Here is a 15136-nt window from a genome sequence, read left to right as displayed (position 1 = left end):
ATGATTTGGTTTAACGTTATTTATTGAATACATCATTTAAAATGGCAAGATTAAATCAAATTACATCCATGTTGTACACATGATAAAGCTTAAAGTGGCAGCTAAAGAATTAACACAGCAGCAGGTCTGTTCAATTCATGCTCATGAAGCTTCATGTGTGCGGATCTGAAGGGACTGATCATTTGTAGCCTGTCCACCTATCAGTTTCGCAAACATTAAGAGGGAGGAGCATTTCTAATTATGGAACCCAGTCACTGGTGTGGTTCATCATCATGACTGAATTAACAAACCTATATAAAGCAATGGAGATCACCTTTGTCTACAGTGGGTAAAATGGAATTTCCGCCTTTGCAAACCCAGCCAGTCAAGCCGACTCCGAGTCCGAGCTGTCCGACTTAAGACGAGCTTTTTGACACCCTCCCCCGGCTGCGATCGGCTACTCTCGTCTACTTTCGAGGCGAGCCGCAATGTGTCTCAAACAAGCCTACTGTCTTTTCACCGACATCTCTTCACCTGCACTAGTGGCCGTATCAAAGCCGTGATTGGTCAGATGTGGATTCATTGCAACGGTGTCGGGTTACAGACGTGCTCCCCTTGTCACCTCTCACTCTCGCGGGGGGTGCACGGAGAACTGAGCGGAGAACTGCACGCTCGCCTCGAAAGTAGACGAGAGTAGCCGATCGCAGTCGGGGGAGGTGTCAAAAAGCTCGTCTTAAGTCGGACAGCTCGGACTCGGAGTCGGCTTGACTGGCTGGGTTTGCAATGGCGGAAATTGCGTTGGCGTTTTTCGCATGGTTTTTCGTTGCAGATGAAGTGGATGCAATAGAAATCCCACATGTATTGTATGGAGAATGTAATTTCATTTAATCTTGCCATTTTAAATGATGTATTCAATAATTAAGGTTAAATCAAATCATTACATTACAATAGATTTTATTTTAATGATTTGGTTTAACTTAATGAGAAACGTTATTGTTATTGCACATATTACAGGTACTGAGACAACGAAATGCAGTTTAGCTTCTAACCAGGTGCAACAAGCAGTGAAGTGGAAAGTAATGTACACAATCTACAGAATAACATATAGAATGAATTGAATGATGAATAAACAGTGGGGTATGAATACACAACCCAGTCTCACGGCATTTCGTGTTCACCAACACGATTTTTAATCTATTGATTCGTGTTCACCATCACGATTTGCCCCTTTTTTTCGTGTTGCACAGCACGATTTTAAAAGCAATGTATTTCTACTGGTAACGTGTTTCGTGCCTGCAGGCTGCAGCACGTCTTTTTCTCCGGTCGGGTCGTGGAAGACCAGAAGCTGTGTGGTTCATAAAAACATGTTCTTACTCAATATCAAGCCACAGTTATTGCTTTTATTTTAAATCGTATAATTTCGGACTGTTGTTGTCGTCTGTGAGGAAAATAAATGGGGCTCAGAGCCTCAGGATACTGAAATCTGTATTTTTTAAATCTTTTTTTCCTTCTAATTTCTTATTCTTTTCAAAATAACACACTGTTATTTACTCACCAATAACACACAATTATCCTTGCTTTTATTTATTGGTTTGATTCCATAATCTCGGGCTTTTTTGGCGTCCGTCAGGAACTGAATTCCAAAATAAATATAACCGGAAACAGACATAGGCATTTCGAGCGATTACCCAAGATCCTCAGCTATGGTTTTAAGCTCTCTGATTGGATGTGTTAGCCGCAATGCATGCTGGGAGTTGGTGTTTATATTATATGAAATCCGGAAAACATTTTAAAAGTATAAAATAATACTTAATTCCGATTGCTCTTGCTTTTCTCTTTGAAAGGTCATCACATAACGCCATTGTAATATACGGTTCGGCTGCATTACATATTACAGATATGCCGTAGTTCTTTATTTAGAGAGCCCTGATGAGAAGACCTTTGGAAAAACTGGAAGAAATGGCGCCGAAACTGAATACTTGACGTGGATCATAAATATATCAACAATTAAACAACATCTTCAATTTCTCTTCACACAATACGTCTCCTTGCAGTATCAACACTAATTCGGCTGACTTTTACATTTGATCTAATTCATAGATAGGTTATATTTACACCATAACGGTGCACAGCTGATAGAAAAGGACTGTAGTTTTCAAAGATATTACTGATTTTCTTTGAATGTAAGAATGTAAATACTGAGTCTGAAATAGTATAGCAATATGCTGTAAAATGATGTGAAAGCATGCATAAAACTATACATCTTCAGATGTTGTACATACACACTAATAATACAAAGTTATTATGGCTGTGTGCACCTTGTGTGCACCTCCTAGTGGTTAAAGCACGTTATTGAATTATTGTTTTTATGTGTTATATTTGATTAAAAAAATATTAAGAGTACATACTTTCATAGGGGGAAAGTATAAATATAGAAATATAGAATATAAAAAATCAAGAAGATACTATAAGTGATCTCTACATTAAAACAGTTTAGTGCAGGATGTACACAGATATTAATAGGAGGAGGTGCAAAACAGAAAAACGGATTAACCTTTATTTAAACATTAAATATTAAATATTAAGCCTGACAAAGTAATTAACGTCTAATATATTGCTTTCCTGCAATGTTAACTATGTTGAAGCACTTATTTTAACTGATATTATACACATTAATTATACTCTTATGTATGTAGATAGAATAAGAAATGTGCAGAATATGACAGTTTAATGCAGGTACACACATATTGATAGATGTCTTGTAATGCACTGTTGAGGAACCTGTGACCCAAGTTTTTCATTCATTGCATAACTACACCGTAGTTGTGCATGATATGTCAATAAACCTTTGAAAATCTTGAAAGGGATGTGCAACATAGCCATAATATACAGTCTTTAATTAACTATTAGTAGAGAATAACGAGTAATGAATATACTTTATTACTTGTTTCCATTCATGTCAATTGCAGATACATGTTTAGTCTTCTCAAGCACCAACTATCAAATATCTCTTCTGATTGTTGGCACTTGACAATCACCTTACCTGAATTTTACTCAGGTGTAACTAAAGTCTGATTTAAGGGTTGTTTATATTTCACATAATTAATCAGAATCTGCAAAGTAACTCAAATAAATGCAGTGGAGTAAAAATACCAGGTTAACCTCTGAATTGTAGTGGAGTACAATTACAAAGTAGCATTGAGCTGTCATGTGGGTATACGGCATTAATATAATGCTGCGCATTATGGACACAAGTGATTTTCACCCATTTATTAATTATATGTTTTACATTTGATAACACCAATGTGTTTAATAATGGCAACTTCTAATTGTGGGGAAAACGAAAAGGTTCAGTAGAGACGTCCCATAGAACATTTTGCGAAACACAATAGCCAGCATGTGTAGTTCTGGAGGGGTGTTCGATTCCAGTTTTGGATAGTCTGGCGTGGTTTCGTTCCATTTCACACAGCTGTTTGACGCTCTGCGTAACCTTACGGGAACTGTAGTCCTAAACGATAGCTGGGGATTATGGGTAGTGTAGTGTCTTCGGCCATCCTAAACTCAGAAATGTTGACAATCGCAATGATGCTCGAAATGTCCCTTATAGGCCTACGTCTGTTTCCGGTTATTTTTATTTTGAAATTCAGTTCCTGACGGACACCAAAAAAGCCCGAGATTATGGAATTAAACCAATAAATAAAAGCAAGGATAATTGTGTGTTATTGGTAAGTAAATAACAGTGTGTTATTTGAAAAGAATAACAAATTAGAAGGAAAAAAATATTTAAAAATACAGATTGCAGTATCCTGAGGCTCTGAGCCCCATTTATTTTCCTCACAGACGGCAACAAAAGTCCGAAATTATACGATTTAAAATAAAAGTAATAATTGTGGCTTGATATTGAGTAAGAACATGTTTTTATGAACCACACAGCTTCCGGTCTTCCACGACCCGACCGGAGAAAAAGACGTGCTGCAGCCTGCAGGCACGAAATACATCACCAGTAGAAATACATTGCTTTTAAAATCGTGCTGTGCAACACGAAAAAAAGGGGCAAATCGTGATGGTGAACACGAATCAATAGATTAAAAATCGTGTTGGTGAACACGAAATGCCGTGAGACTGGGTTGGAACAGTGTGTATGAATATGCTAAGATATATAAAGTATGAAAACGGTAAGCAGTATAGTATAAAATATATAGATATTAATGTCATGATGATAAACATTATGGAACAATGATGAAAAATGGGATTGGATGTGGCGACGTAAAACTGACACAAAACAACAACAAACTTTTGCCAGCCAATTGGAGAGTTTCATCAGCAGCACGTGGTAAAAACCACCAATGAGCGCTCAGCTCGAGATACCAGCGAGCCGTTTCCCATCAAGCATTTCGCTTCCGCAGCTCGTGGAGAGCAACTGCGCCAACTCGCCTCGCCTCGCTCTCAAGGCTGCGGGCGTCTTTGTCCCGCGAGATTTCAAAGTCTCATGTGGGCGAGCCTCCAGAGCAAGTCGGACAAAATGACTAACCATCATGCAACGCACTAGCAAGACGTTGATCGCAACTGCGCAGGTCTGCGCAGGTCTTGCTTGTCTCAAACAAGCCTAGCAGCTGAGGCCCTCTGGGCGGGGCCCCCTGCGCAAGGCGGGGCCCCATGCAGCCTGCGTGATTGGCCTGTAGGGAGGGGCGGCCCTGTATTTATTGTCAAAGCATTTAATATATTCATTGCTATCTGGACGTTAAGAGCATTCCATGGAATATAACAAAAACTGTTTTCTGAAATAAATTGCATACCCCATTGAATTATGACGATTATGACTGAAGATCGTCAGTTGTCTTCCTCTTCCGTTGTTCTCCTCGATACGTAAAGGCTGCAGCATCTTTGACAACTTCACTCCACATATCAAACATACCGGTAAACCAGCATCGCTTGCTGTGAAAGCATATAACTCTGTCCACGCAGAATTAAATCCTGTGTTCCTCCGGTACTTTTCTTTTCTTTGATTTATCCATAGTTAGCTCATGGAGCCGGGGGTTAGGTTATTCGCCTGCAAGAAAAGGCGCTAGCGCGGGACCGTATAGGATTTGACGCATATTTGAGTTGACCTAATTAAAACCGTTTTGTTTTTTATTTATGTGTCACAGTATCACCTCAAAATATAAGATACGAAACATTTTCAACCATGCAAGAACATATAAATAGTCCTACAAATACTTTTATTTTATTTCCTTCTTATTTTTGTCTAAGCTCAAGGGAGCCAGAGCAAAGGGCCGCATGCCGCAAAGGGCCGCATGCGGCTCGAGGGCTGCGGGTTGCCGACCCCTGGACTATATCAACATAATTTAAGTAATCTCCATCCAACGCATGAGAACAACCTTTGTAAAGCCAATTAGGGAAGAATTTTTTTTGAAATTTTTTGAACTTTAAAGCATCCAAACATGTTCAAGTGAAACAAAAAATGGCATTGTTGTGCCATTTGTATGTTTTTGTTGTTTGTTTTGAGCATTAGATGGAGCAATGGGGCACAGGGTATTTAGGTGATCTCACCGGCACAGGTGCGTGTGCCGGTGAGGTGTGCAAATGGAGGTCGAGTGAGCCCATCTAAAACCACTGCCAAGTCCCATAAGGGTACCAGTGACCTGGAAACAGGGAGGAGCCTGCGAGCCCCTTTCATAAAACGGCAGACCAAAGGATGTTGGCTCGCCGTCTTTCCCTCAAAGCCCACATGGCATGCAGCAATAGCAGCCAGGTACACATTGATCGTAGAGAAAGCTCTGTGTTTATCAATCAGGTCCTGTAGAAATGATAAAATCACCCCGACAGGACATTGAAAAGAGATGTCATTTTTGAAGGCACCACTCCTCAAACACCCTCCACTTACAGTCATAGAGAGACCTGGTGGAGGAAGCTCTTGCACTCTGAATAGTGTTTATCACCTTCTGAGGGAGCCCCACTGTATTCAGATTGTACCACTCACGGGCCAGGCCCATAGTGCCAAGCGCTCTGGGTGTGGGTGAAAGATCACCCCCCCCCGCCTGAGACAGTATGTCCCTGCGTAGTGGGAGCGGCCACGGCTGCCCACACAGCAGCTGATATATCTCCGCCAGCCAGTACATTGCAGGCCAGTGCGGAGCTATCAGGATAAGTGTGTGGCGTTGTTCTCTCACTCTGGCCAGAGTTGGGGGTATCAGAGCCAGGGGTGGGAACGCTTACAGAAGGACCGGAGGCCAAACGTGCGCGAGCGCGTCCACGCCTAACGGTGCGTTTAAATCGCGCATTGAAAAGAACAGCTGACATTGAGCTTTTTCTTTTGATGCGAACAGATCTACCGTGGCTCGGCCGTAAAGCACCCACAGCTGACTCACCATCATTGGATGTAAAGTCCAGTCTGCATATAGTGGTGCACCTCTGGACAGCAGATCCGCCCCGAGGTTCATCACTCCTGGTACGTGTGTCGCTCTCAGAAAGAGGAGACGTCCGCAGCTCCATAAGATCAGTTTGCGTGCCAGCATGTGTAACTGGAGAGAACGCAAACCCCCTTGGTGGTTTATATACGATATTGTGGTCGTGTTGTCTGTCCTCACAAGGACTTGATGTCCTCTGAGAAAAGGCAGAAAGCGTTTCAGGGTGAGGAACACCGCTAAAAGCTCCAGATAATTTATGTGTGACCGTTGGAGGTCTCTGCTCCAGAGACCCCTCACAGGTCGACCTTCGTATATACCCCCCCAGCCCGTCAGACATGCGTCTGTGGTGACCACCTTCCGCGATAGGACAGCACCCATAGGCACTCCCCGTACTAGAAAAGTCGGGTGTAGCCAGTGGCGCAGAGCCATTACACATTTCATAGTGACCATCACTCTCCGCGCTATGACGCGCGGGGTCCAATCTGAGGGCAGCTACCCAGCGCTGAAACTCCCTGATGCCATGAGCCCCAGCAACCGCAGACATGATCTGAAGAGAACATATTTGCGTGGCTGGAAATGAGCGAGGCAAGCCCTGAAGGCTTTCACTCTCTCTGCTGACAAGCGGGCTGTAAAGGACACCGAATTCAGGTGTAGGCCCAGGATGAGTACAGTCTGGGCTGGAGACAACATGCTCTTTTCTGTGTTTATTACAAAACCCAGGTCGAGCAGGTATTTTACGAGGACATTCGTCTGCGTAATAGCCTCTTGCTCCGACTGTGCGAGAAGGAGCCAATCGTCCAGATAAGTTGCCAGGCGAATACCCTGTTGTCTTAACGGGGCTATCGTGGCTTCCGTACACCATACAAACACTCACGGGCTGAGAGACAGACTGAAGGGAAGTACTCTGTACTCGTAACAGACACCCTGAAAGGCGAACCTCAGATATTTCCTGTGTGGGTAATATACTGGGATGTGGAAATACGCATCTTTCAGGTCGACTGATGTGAACCAGTCGTTTTGGCGCACGAGACGCAACAGAGATGTGTGAGTGAGCATTCTGAATTTGTATCTTTTGAGATATTTGTTCAGAGCTCTCAAATCTAGTATAGGCCGAATTCCGTTCCCTCCCCGTTTGAGAACGAGGAAATACTTGGAATAAAAGCCGCTCTGACTCTGTTCAGCGGGTATTATTGATATAGCCTTCTCTTCTAGCAGCGAGAAAATCTCTTGCTCTAGAATATGGGCCGACTCTCCCCGGGCCTGTGAATACAGAATGCCCGAGAAGTGAGGGGGGGTGACAGCGAATTGGAGCCTCTAGCTCCGTGTTACTGTCTTGAAAGCCTAAGCAGAATCTGTGAGCATCCTCCACTTTTCGCTTCTCAAAGCGAGCGGAGATGTCACAGCTCTGTCGTCTGCCCTCAGTGTCTGAACACGGTGGTACCCCAGGTTGATAACCCCGGCAGACACTGCGCATGTGCGTGGGGGTGGTGCCTTCACAATCCCGTGTATTGTCCGCCTTTTGAGAGAGGCCGTAGCCGCTCTCAAAAGAGGGGCAGACGACAGACTGTTTATTGTTTTTATTGTTTTTCTTTTCATTTTTATTGACTGCGCCCTTGGCTTCAAGCCTGGAAACGACAGTGGAAAATTATTTATTTTGAAACAACAATGATGACATGTGTTTGTGTGACTTAAACAGGCAGCAGAACTTGCTGTCTTTGATGTTAAGTCCATTTCCCTGATGGCGCAAACTTGAGGATGACGTTCTGGCATCACTCGAGGCGGCGGGAATATGGGGGCATGATGGCACCCCGAAAACACATGAGCATCCAACACTGGAACGTGCTCCGGAGCTGGGGGAACTTCCAGCTCCTTCATCGAGGAGAGGAGGCTGTCAGGCCGCCCGCTTCTTCTTCCTCGCCTGGTGACTGAAAACCTGGGTCGGCTGGGCCTGAGCGGCAGCTGCCGGAACCGGAGATTTTCTTGGCCAGCTCCCTCTTGCCTCGTGCCTGGGCTGGGGACCCGGGACTCTGCGGTCTCTGCTGCTTCGGTATTTTGAACCGGGCAGGACGTGAGACAGCTTGGGTGAAGGCCTGCCGCTGGACCATTGGAGGTGGCGGGTGCAATAGGCATGTCCAGAACATCCTCTTTTTTCCGGTCTGGAAGGTTGGTCAGGTCGAGCCACCTGGCTCTCTCCTGTACCACCATCATTCCCAGTGCTTTCCCCGTGGCTTGGACTGCACAGCGCTGCACACGGAGGCAAATGTCCGTGAACGCTGCGATCTCGTCCCACACGGCAGGCTCAGGTCTGCTCGACATGTCTTCGCAGAGCTCCGCCTGGTAGGCGGACAGCAGCGAGGAGACGTTGAGAGCCCTGGCGGACAAAGCTGCGGCTTTATAGGCCCGTTCGGTCATCGCTGACTGGAACCGGTCTGCCTTTGCCGGTAGTATGGGGTTCCTGCTCGGTGTCGAAGCCAGCCTCGGTTGGAGGTGGGCTGCCACCAGCGGTTCCATGGGCGGCATGCGGAGCAGGCCGAGCCTCTCCATACCGTCACAGTCCAGGGAGGAGGCACCCTGGATTGGGGCCTTCTTGCTAAAGGGACGGTCTCTCCACGAGACCGACACCTTGTCCAGCATCCCCGGAAAGACTGGAAGGAGCTGCCTCTTCGTCCTCGCTGCTTGGGGCAAGTTCTTCCCCTCGTAGCGAGATCTGGAGGTCTCCTTGGCCACTTCAGGCCATGGGATGTCCAGCCTGGACGCAGCGCGTTGACACACGGCCTGCAAGTCCATGCTTAGGACGGGCGAAGCTGGTGTGCTCTCGCCCGGGGGAGCGGACATCGCTCCCGGCTTTGCAGCCTGAGCCGATGAAACCAAGATGTCATCCTCATCCGAGTCAGACAGGAGGAACTCAGAGGTATCCTCTTCGTCCTCCATGTAGTCCAACTCCAGGACATCCTCCGCGGGTGGAACCATGGTGAGGTCCAATTGGGAGCCCCAGCTTGACACAGCGCGGGGCTCCGCTCTCGCGGCTCTTGCCGCCACTGGGTCCCAGCCTGAAACGGCGTGGGGCTCCGGTTCAGCGGCTGTCGCTGTTGCTGAGCCCCAGTCTGACACAGCGCGGGGCTCAATCTCTGTGGCGGATGCCACCATGTCTTGATTGCCGGCCGGCGAATCAGCGGACATGAGGGGGTCCTGTCCCGACAAGCTAGCTTGGCGTGCTAACCGTCGGAGGAGGCTCTTAATGGTGAAGCGGGTACAATGCCCGCACGAGCCGGGGTTATCGATAGCCTTCCGGGCGTGTTCCAGCCCGAGGCAGGACGAGCAGTCCTGGTGTGAGTCTGTGCCTGAAATCTTAAACCCGCAGCCGCACACCCGGTGCTTTATGACCAGTCTCTGTTCATCTACCGGGATACAAACCGGAGGAGCGAGGCATGGAGGGAGGTGGCAGAGACAGTGGATGAAACTGGTAGGTTTTCGCCTGTTTGGGGATTTTATATCCCTTCGTTTTAACATTGCTATTGCTTTGTATGTCGGGGGCGGGAGATTCATGTGATTGGTTGTTGGTCGCGTTGCTCGCAAAAAATCCCAAAGCTTCAGATACGCCCACCTCCAAGCGTCAAAGCACGCTGCTGTGTGGACGCTCCGTGAGGGAGAGAGGGGTCCATCTTCGATCGCCGGGGTGTCGGCATGGAGTGGACACGCTAGTAACAGGTACGTTACTGAGAAAAAGATCCAACCTTGCCGTTAGTCCGAAAGGAAAAAAGGCGACGGTGTAGATGTTATTCTTTAAAGAATATTAACTGGTGTGTTAATACCTTTTTTTTTATCGCTGTCTGCTCTGGTGTGAGAGAGAAAAGAGAACGTCCTCTTTACTGTGGTGTCAGTGTGGAGGGAAGAACAAACTAGCAACAGGTATGTTACTAGCTTGAAGAAAAAATCAAACCTTACCGTTATTTCGACAGAAAGAAACGACGAGGCAGATTACAATATTAATTATAAATAATATTAACTGGTGTGTTAATATTGCTCAGTCTTCTTGCAAAGCAAAAAAGTAACCGGCAAGCACCCGTTGATCGAATGTTAGCTTTGGGTTCAGTCTGTGGACCGTTAAGCTAGCCCGGTTACTGATAAATTGAGATGTGCTCTGAAGCGAGAAGAGGTGTTTGAATGACGCTGCGTCGTAGCGCAAGCTACTTAAAGGGTGGGTGGATTCCCTGACATTGACATCAAGATCACCAGCCAATCAGGATTGGCGTAATGAGATTGATGCTTCTGTTTGCATACGCGTTGAGGCGCATCCCATAGTGAGACATCGAACGGAGTGTTATGAATGAGAACTGTGACATTCTATGCTTGCAAGAAACTTTTTTAACCAAAGCAGGATTTGGGAAAGTTGAACTCTCTTAATGACAATTTTCACGGGGCTGGTGAGTCTACTACGGACCTATCTCTGGGAATAGTAAGAGGAAGGATAGCAGGGGGCGTGGCTGTCCTGTGGCACAAAAAGCTGGACGCTGTCATTAATGTCATCAGGCTTGAAGTTGACTGGTGTATTGCTGTGCAGATCAAAATGAATAACAAGGAGTTTAGTATTCTCAATGTATATACTGTGGTGACAGTTACGGGACATAATTCACTGTGTCATATAGTGTGTGTTGCAACCCGGACCGGTTAGTGAGGGTACCGGGGTTTGGGGTTATTCATGCTAGCTGGTTACACAGAGCAGCACATGTACTCACGTCTTCTGGATTAATGAATAATAAAGTGTGGAAATCCATTCTGAATGCACCGCTTCTGACTCCCGTTCATCGGCTCTACACTGGTGACCCTGACGTTTTCGTGAAAGTTTCCGAAGACTCAATGAACATGGCTGATCGTGATGTTTTTGTTAAGCTGCCGGACTTGGCTTGGCAACTGGAAGGTCACCAGTTCAAGTCCCGGAAAGACCATGTGCTACCGTTCCCTACACTGCTCCACGGACGGCGTACATAATGGCAGCCCATTGCTCCTAACACTAGGATGGGTCAATGCAGAGAAACTGTTTTGTCACATAGTACCTGTACTACGTAATGACAATAAGTTGAATCTTCTTCTTCAATCTTCGCCGCTGCGGCGTGGTTCGCACACTTGGAAGCACACTTTGCCTGCCGACAAGTCCGTGACGGGGATTTGAAATATTTCCACGTGGTAGCAGCGATGGGAAGCTCCACGTCATCCAGGTTGATGGGATTTATTGCAGACCCCCCGCACCATGGCAAATATGAGGCGATTAAGGCCCTTCTCCTTAAAACATTTAGCTTATCTGCTAAGGAGAGGGCCCGCCAGATACTTGACATTCAAGGCACCATGCTGTCTGAATCCGTCCACACTGAATATGAGAGGGGAAAATGAAAATAATAAATGCTTTAGAATAGACAATAAGAAATATAAAGTTGACTGTTGAGTTGCTCAGTTTTTTTAGATTGTCAATACTATTACTGTATAACTAATATCTCAGGTTAAGAGGCACATTAAAAATAAAGATTGGTCTTTAAATACATGTTGTCTTTTGAATTGTTTGTCTAAAGTCAAGGATCTAGAACAGGGTGTTACGTATTGTAACTAGTGGTGCACGATAATTATCGGTCAGATATTAGGAATTATGACGTCATTCCGATAAACCCGATAAAAGTATTAATAGCCCCGATAATATACAATATATTTTTTGGGTAAAAAAAAAGAAAGAAATACTGCGGTGTGGGTGGATTGGGATGAGGGGCGCTTGTTTTTCACTCGGCTCCTCCCGTTTTGCCAGTACTGTGGTATTAGTGGTTTAGGAAGAGGGGAGTTTTTCACAAATCCAGCGCTCCCTAACTCATGCCTGGCTGTGACGTAAATGGTGCGCGGCCGTGAAGCCAGGACAGTAAACAAACATGTCGTCGGTTGTATGGGACTATTTCAAAGTTTCAGAGTTAGATAGTTCGCTTGCTATTTGTATTAACAAATGCAATGCAGAAGTTCCACGAGGAGGGAAAAAGGCAACGAGCTACAGATGTAGCACTCCAGATCAGACTCACATGGGTGTGTCCCAGTCAAAAGCTCAGCGGATGCCAGTGGCTGGGGGTGTTGCCAAATTGCTAGAGGGTGTTGCCCAATTTCCCCATTTGTTCAATTACAGGATTTAACCATGAGATGGCGCTTCATTCACAAAATACACAAAGACAACTGGGTGTTGTAGAACTTAGTCTGTTTGCAATGTTTGCGGCTCTGCAGTTGTGTTTGCTGAATACTGTAGCATTTAATCACTTATTTGTTACTGTATGGTTTTCACAAGCTACTATAATGAAAACACATCAATATTTTAGATCAAATAAAGTATATAGTTTGCTTTATGCAGTATATTTCTTGTAATATTGTTGGGGTGTTTTTACACAGTACAGTAGATTGAAGTAAATCAATTTATACATTAAGATAAGATAAGATGGACCTTTATTAATCCCGTGGGGAAATGCAGTAGTTCAAACAGCAACAGGGTGAGAGTGAAAAACAGGACAGCACAGATTCACACAGATTAATAAAATCAAAAATAAGATGAGCGATAAAAATAATAATAATGAGAAACTATGAAATAAGAAATGAATAAAACTAAAATGTAATTATCATATCATATATTATAATGTATTGTATTATTAAGTAATATCATACATTAACCCAATTATAGCAGATGCCACATTGAATGGATGAACACATTTATGCATCAATAATTACAACAGAATATTTCTAAATACAAGTTGTAAAAATACTTATATGTATTTAATATTAACCCTTTGGAGTCGACCGTCACGCCGGCGTGATCAGATCACATGACCTGTTCAAGCCGGTGCCGCATAAAAACAACAGTCCGGACGACATTGCCGTGTGTTTCTGTCGAAAGTACTGGCTTGAAACTATATCCCAGTCTTTGTTTCATGCAAAAAGACCCAGTAAACACGGAGATACGATGATATAAAGTTAATACATTTCAAAAGTATGAAAAATGGAAGCACATATTTGAATATCTTCGCCGTATTTGATCATTTTACGAAACGGAAAATACTGGAAACTGTAGATCCTGCTCAACAGGATGTATATGTGCATTTCTGTCGAAAGTACTGGCTTGAAACTATATGCCAGTCTTTGTTTCATGCAAAAAGACCCAATAAACACGGATTTACGATGATATAAAGTTAATACAGATATATTTCAGAAGTATGAATAATGGAAGCACATATTTTAATATCTTCGCCGTATTTTATCATTTTACGAAACGGAAAATACTGGAAACTGTAGATTCTGCTCAACAGGATGTATTTACCAGGGAGGGGGTGAGGTAATCAGGTAAATGGAGTGATACGAAACAAGACGAAGAGGGACGGCGGGAACTGAAGAGAGACGGCGGGAAATGGAGAGAGACGAAGATATACGAAGACAGGCGGCGGGAGACGAAGAGAGACGGCGGGAGACTGCGATTGAAGTAAAGTGACAGACAAACATTGAGAATTTAGATATAGTTAGATAGATTTAGTGTTGAAGATTCAACTATGATGAAGAGAACTCTGTACGTGAGTCAAGCTTTAAGCTTGTTTTTTGACAAGGAGGAGGAGGAGGAGGAGGAGGAGCCTGTGATGTTGCCCTCTGTGTCGTAGTTGACAGAAACAACAATGATGACATGTGTTTGTGTGACTTAAACAGGCAGCAGAACTTGCTGTCTTTGATGTTAAGTCCATTTCCCTGATGGCGCAAACTTGAGGATGACGTTCTGGCATCACTCGAGGCGGCGGGAATATGGGGGCATGATGGCACCCCGAAAACACATGAGCATCCAACACTGGAACGTGCTCCGGAGCTGGGGGAACTTCCAGCTCCTTCATCGAGGAGAGGAGGCTGTCAGGCCGCCCGCTTCTTCTTCCTCGCCTGGTGACTGAAAACCTGGGTCGGCTGGGCCTGAGCGGCAGCTGCCGGAACCGGAGATTTTCTTGGCCAGCTCCCTCTTGCCTCGTGCCTGGGCTGGGGACCCGGGACTCTGCGGTCTCTGCTGCTTCGGTATTTTGAACCGGGCAGGACGTGAGACAGCTTGGGTGAAGGCCTGCCGCTGGACCATTGGAGGTGGCGGGTGCAATAGGCATGTCCAGAACATCCTCTTTTTTCCGGTCTGGAAGGTTGGTCAGGTCGAGCCACCTGGCTCTCTCCTGTACCACCATCATTCCCAGTGCTTTCCTCGTGGCTTGGACTGCACAGCGCTGCACACGGAGGCAAATGTCCGTGAACGCTGCGATCTCGTCCCACACGGCAGGCTCAGGTCTGCTCGACATGTCTTCGCAGAGCTCCGCCTGGTAGGCGGACAGCAGCGAGGAGACGTTGAGAGCCCTGGCGGACAAAGCTGCGGCTTTATAGGCCCGTTCGGTCATCGCTGACTGGAACCGGTCTGCCTTTGCCGGTAGTATGGGGTTCCTGCTCGGTGTCGAAGCCAGCCTCGGTTGGAGGTGGGCTGCCACCAGCGGTTCCATGGGCGGCATGCGGAGCAGGCCGAGCCTCTCCATACCGTCACAGTCCAGGGAGGAGGCACCCTGGATTGGGGCCTTCTTGCTAAAGGGACGGTCTCTCCACGAGACCGACACCTTGTCCAGCATCTCCGGAAAGACTGGAAGGAGCTGCCTCTTCGTCCTCGCTGCTTGGGGCAAGTTCTTCCCCTCGTAGCGAGATCTGGAGGTCTCCTTGGCCACTTCAGGCCATGG

The sequence above is a fragment of the Pseudochaenichthys georgianus genome, chromosome 1, assembly GCF_902827115.2.
Source record: "Pseudochaenichthys georgianus chromosome 1, fPseGeo1.2, whole genome shotgun sequence".
NCBI lineage: Eukaryota > Metazoa > Chordata > Actinopteri > Perciformes > Channichthyidae > Pseudochaenichthys > Pseudochaenichthys georgianus.
Note: the sequence above shows the minus strand (reverse complement) of the source record.